Source organism: Polyodon spathula, chromosome 12 (assembly GCF_017654505.1).
Source record: "Polyodon spathula isolate WHYD16114869_AA chromosome 12, ASM1765450v1, whole genome shotgun sequence".
NCBI lineage: Eukaryota > Metazoa > Chordata > Actinopteri > Acipenseriformes > Polyodontidae > Polyodon > Polyodon spathula.
In genome coordinates this window covers 35,923,936-35,930,036 of record NC_054545.1, presented here as the reverse complement: position 1 = coordinate 35,930,036, position 6,101 = coordinate 35,923,936, and positions in this window count along the sequence as shown.

The window sequence follows — 6,101 nt, the reverse complement described above, 5'->3', positions numbered from 1 at the left end:
CCCGCCCTTTATGTGGTTTTGTTTTTTAAGCACATTTTTCGTTCTCTCCAGGGAAATATGCACAAACTGCCCCTATCTCTCTTTCAAACCCACCCATTTTTAATTCACAGGTTCTTTCTCAGGTAAAAAAAAAAAAAAAAAAAATTATATATATATATATATAGTATATATATATATATATATATATATATATATATATATATATATATATATATATATATATATATATATATATATATATATATATATATATATATATATATATATATATATATATATATTGAGATTTAAATATCATTGTATCTTATAACCAATTGGCTGTACCCAATGGCTTTCCAATCTACAATGGAGCAGTGAGAGAAAGAAAGACAGAAAGGGCATTAGTCAATTGCAGAAGCGCAGGGATTAAAGCATTATATAACAGGGGCCTCTATTACATCACGTAATTAGAATAATGTATAGTCAAGAAACACACACACAAACTCCCCTAATAAGCCTGGATACATGAATCATATTATAGCCTTATTTAAAAGGGGTTACCCACCTGAGACATAACTAATCTCATCTCCTTGGTAGGCTATAGAAATACACAAGGGAAGGTTTATTTCCCAACATACACGCTGGCCAAGATGCGTTATATATAATATATATATATATATATATATATATATATATATATATATATATATATATATATATATATATATATATATATATATACAAGTCATGTTCAGTGTTTATCTGAACACTAGACTTATGTCATGAATAATATATATCTATTATTATATATAGATAATACATAGAGAGAGAGAGAGAGAGAGAGAGAGAGAGAGAGAGAGAGAGAGAGAGAGAGAGAGAGAGAGAGAGAGAGAGAGAGAGAGAGAGAGAGAGAGGCCAGGAGACAGACACATCTTGCTCTCCTGTTTTACATGGAGATAATCTAGTTAGCTTGCTGAATTTGGTGTATACTCATCTGTTTGTGGAAATATGAACTTGAGGAGATAGATAGTTATTTGGTTTTGTTGACTCCCTTCACACATCTCCATTTAAGATGCGTTGTGAACGTACACACACACACATACACCCATATATATCTCAATACACAATAGATACAGTTTGCTCAGTATTCACTACATTATTGGATGCTCTGGTGATTATATACTGCTGATGAATGTATTTTAAATTAGGCATGGTTTTCAACATATGGTTGTACTGGTCATGTAGATACATGAAACTAAAATCTCTATTCTAATCATACTAATCATACTTCTCAATGTCAGCCCTTGCCATGCCTTTCAAAGCTACTACAACCTCAGTGCTTTGTGGTCATGCAGGGTATAGTAGTCCACCTAATTGCAATGCAGGGTCCAAGATCCCAGACAGCCTTAAATAACACTCTGAGCTCCCAGTTTAGGAGCAGAGCTTCCACAGCAAAACAAACAGAGCGATACCCAATCAAAAATCACAACACTGCCTTATGTGTGCTGTGTCCTGTTCTACAATTCAATCAAACTTCCTGGGACGAGGACAGCCCCTGAACAAGCCACTGTTCACTGCTCAGTGCTAAAAGAAATATCAGCAATTCAATGATCAATGTTTTGACAAAAAAAAAAAAAAAAATTCAATGTTGGTCACCCATGTTAAGGAATGAAGATTAAGATGTGCAAAGAATCAGACTTGATTGCTTATTTAAACAATACTGATACCTGGTCTTTGCAACAACAGTCCAGGCAAACTGACTCGGATTTAACCCGAATAGCATTGGATTTTGATAGAATTAATATCTTTGCATCAGTTAGCTAGCCCACATTGGTCTGCTTCTAATCCTGTATCCCAATTAATCATCCAGGAATCAGCTGGCACGGGGCTTGAAGAGCTTCTCTGGATCCACAATGAACAGATGTGCTGCTGAAGCTTCTCCTCTGCCTGCCTCAGCAACCTTTCTCATTATAGAGACTGTACAAAGAGACTGTACATTACACACATGGAAAGCTTGTGCAGTAAGGCAGACTCAAGGTTTTATTAAAGTCTCTGTGTCCGTCATTTTCTTGGCTCTGCATCATGCATTGCAACACAGCATTAGGAACAGTAATAACAGAGATAAAACAAGGAACAGAATAGAAATTCTTACCTGTACCAGACACACTTCTCTGCTTAAATCCCCAGACTGCCACATACTTTACTTAACCAGAGCATCCATTGTTGCTGTGGACCTCATTTAACAGAAAAGATGCATCTCCCTGTTGCAAGTCACTTTTAGTGTCAGGCAAGTAGGAGCTCAACAGGCAGGTGCTTCCAAACACATAGCATGCAGTACAGTACCTTATTTAAATATATAATACATTTGAGGTGGATGGGGAGTGTTATGTGGTGGAGGTGATATGTGATAGGTTATGCTGTTTAAGAAGAACATGTAATGAAACCTCACTACCAACCACAACAAGCATTACCTTGTGGTCAATTCATTAGGCGGTTGATGATTTAATCCCAAACTGCCTGCTTAGGACCCTCCAGATACACCCTCACTGTAATGAATGTCTATGAACTACTGTACCAGGCACATCCTGCAGATCAAGAGTCCTGTGGGGAAGATGAAACTGTATATTTAATTAAACAAGCTAATTTTATCTGTCCTGCTCATTGGAGTCACTGAGGTAATCAAGAGCAGGCAAATTATTATTATTATTATTATTATTATTATTATTATTATTATTATTATTATTAGTAGTAGTAGTAGTAGTAGTAGTAATAGTAGTCATAGTAGTATTCATAATAAAAACACAAATTATAACAATAATATCTTTATTGATTTCTGTTTCTCTAATTTTTTACAAGGCAGGCTGTTGCTGTTTGAAAATGTATGTTTGTTCAGCAGGGAGACGTAAGCAACACCTTCCTGAACATTGCCAGTTCTTCTTGTGCCTGCAGTTCACAATGCTATCTTTAAACAGAGAGTCTAATTGACTGGCTGCTGACTACAGTAAGTTATTATTGGAGCTCATGCGAAGCTGTGCTCTGCATTATATCCAGGGTCTCTTTTTAAGCTCAGCTGAAGATAAGTACTGTACTCAATGCTATTATCTTGTGATTGGATCTCTGTTAAAAACCTCTGGTGGTCACACACACAGTACACACCTATGACCATTTTTCTAGAGGAAAAAAGAATGCTTGTTAAAAGAATGCTTGTTAAAATAATGCTTGATAAAAGAATGCTCGTTTTACAAGCCTTATTTCTTTTAGAGGTTTTCATTATCTATAGAGCCACAGACAGAGACATCTGTAAAGTAATAAGGCTGTAAACTCCTCAAATGTATATGGCTAATGACTTCACACACTGACAGACTAGTGATGTCATGCAGACCTGTGCTTTGAGAACAGAACTTAGCACAGTGGGCGGAGCAACACACTTGCAAAGACAAAGAACCAGGACGACAACCAGCAACATCCTGTGTTGGACAACAGGTTAGGTGATAAAATTCACTCACAAGACCTTCACAAGGTTCTGTAGCAATGATTAAATTATACCGGTGTTGAGCAGTCTCAGTTGGTCTCACTTAATGCAGAACATAAAGGCAATGCACTTGTGTTCCTACAGAGCAGATGGACATCTAGTGCATAACAAAGGGGGCTGCACCAGCTCCAGTGCCGTTCTTCCGTGTGGCGACAGACCCTCCTCGGACTAATAAAATACTTTTACTACTGCCAGTCGCTGCTCTTAAATAAAATTACAATTCTTTTTATAATGCATGCTCCAAAACAAATACTCAAATCCACTTTTCAACTTTGTGTTATTGTGTTATTGCAGAGAAGAAATCGAAAAAGTGAGCTTAGGTCATTGCAAGTCCCAGATGGTCAGTTTGAACTGGGGATCTCTGTTATGTCTGCCTGCTGCCCCACCAGCTGCAGCTCCACACATTATTCTGAGCTCTGCCAGCTCCCTCTGGTGTTTGTATCAGGTATAACAATAGATAATTTCTATTTGGCCACACTATATTGTAGCGTGCACGGGGGAAGGCAGCAGCAGGGCTGGTAGGTGACGTAACCTCATATGAAGACATAAGCCTGATATACGCTCCCTGCAAAAGAACCTGCTCCTTTGTACAGCTGACCTCTTGCATTGTGCTTTGGTGCAAGAAGTCCTGGGTTCACGCCCGTCTTCTGCCTGTGTGTGGATTGCCTGCCTGAGGGAACCGAGATCGCTACTATATTTATCGTCGACAGTTTACACACTGCACAGGCAGAAGTAGTTCAAATATCTTAGCTCATAATTTCCCACAGGAACACATTTAGAAGAAAATAATCATTCACTAACAATTTTTATTTTGTACAGTTTTTTTTTTTTTATTATTATTTTGCTGTCCAAAAAAAGTTTTTTGTCTAATGAATTATGGGTGTGTGGTGGAGGCAGACAGCTAAAACCTTAATATAAACCTAATAAATGGGAAATGTTAAAACAATAACGAAGACTGGTGGGGTTTTCTTTCCCAAAGATATATGAAACCTCTATCTGAAATGATGAATGTCGATCTTTTACAATGCTATCACAGTTTTTGAAAGGAAGGTCAGACAGTGACGTAATGTTCCATGCATTCCTCGAAAACTACCTTGAACATAATAATACATTGCAGTTGTCATTCCTCACCATACTTGAGATTGTCATGTCTTTCGATTTCTGTTGCCAGGACACAACGTGAGTGCTATTCTAAACCTGTATACCCCTGCAGTATATATAAAACGTACAGTACATGGGTATATTCTGCACACTGCTTCCACAGATGCCTCAGATAATAAGGGCAAGGAGGTTAAATACAGCAGATTAAAATAATTGGGGAACGAGAAACACTGTTACCGATCCTCACTTACAATGCAATGGTTCAGTACTGGGGCATTGGTAGACTAGAACCACGTGATACCATTGGTAGAATAGAACCAGGTGATATAATTGGTAGAATAGAACCAAGGTGATATAATTTTCACAGTGATAACAGCAACCGTATTAATACAACAAGACAGTAAAGTCAATCAAAGTGATTTATTAAAGGGTACATTTATCAAACATTAGCCTCCACAGATTATTACCAATACGGAAATATTCCTAGACAGAATATACTGGTTAGCTGTTTTAAATACAGTTTCAGAATAGGTGTGTGAACTGTGAATAGGAGTGAAGGATGTCCTCTTGACTCTCCCGAATAGCCAAGAAATGTATCTAGGTTCAGTGTATTGATAGGCTACAGCTCCCACTCAAGGGCAAAGCCCTTGTGTGAACAAAGCTAACTGGTTATTTCTATAGGTGTTGAGCAATGATTTGGCTGCAAATCACTCCCCCCCCCCCCCCCCCCCCCCCCCATTATCACGTCAACCTTTGTTCTGTTCACTCTGTCATGTACACAACCTTGCTTGGACTGGTTTTAGCCAGACTAGTGGCTTGTTATTGTGGTCCACCCTCTGTTCATTAACTTGCATAACACTTGTATTACACACTGACCCCTCATTTATACAATTGCACTAGCTTTCTCATTTCATCTCCGCTCGCAGTTCAATGCCTCTTTAATCAGTGGCAATGGGAAACATTGAGAATATAATGAGGGCAACTCTGAACAATAGGTCAAGCCTCAGGCAAAGTCATGCTGCAGAGAAGGGCTGAGTAAGTATCAGTGTAGAAGGCAGCTCAATGGAGTAATCTGCACATACTGATTGGTTAGTTTATCATTGTATTTCAAATTGGAATCCAGAACTGCCAATGTTTCAAAGCAGGTATTGAGTATGAGTGCTTACCCGTACCTTCGTTTTTAAAAGCTGTCCAGATCTGAAATGTCTAAATCTGTATGCCACTTCAGTCTACCTGTATTGCTACCATTACACGTTCTCTCTAAATATAAACCTTGGCTGGAGCTACATCGTTTCTTATATTTACACACACCTTTCTTTTTGGGTTTGTCTCTCAAATACAGATTTTACTGCAAAAGAAACATACCGCTGCATCTCTTTTGAAATGAAATCGAAACTAGATTTTTGTTTTGAAAATTTCATTTTACAAACATGGCTCACTCCGATGTGTCAATTTCCAGCTTTAAGAAAAACAAAAAAAAACCATGACA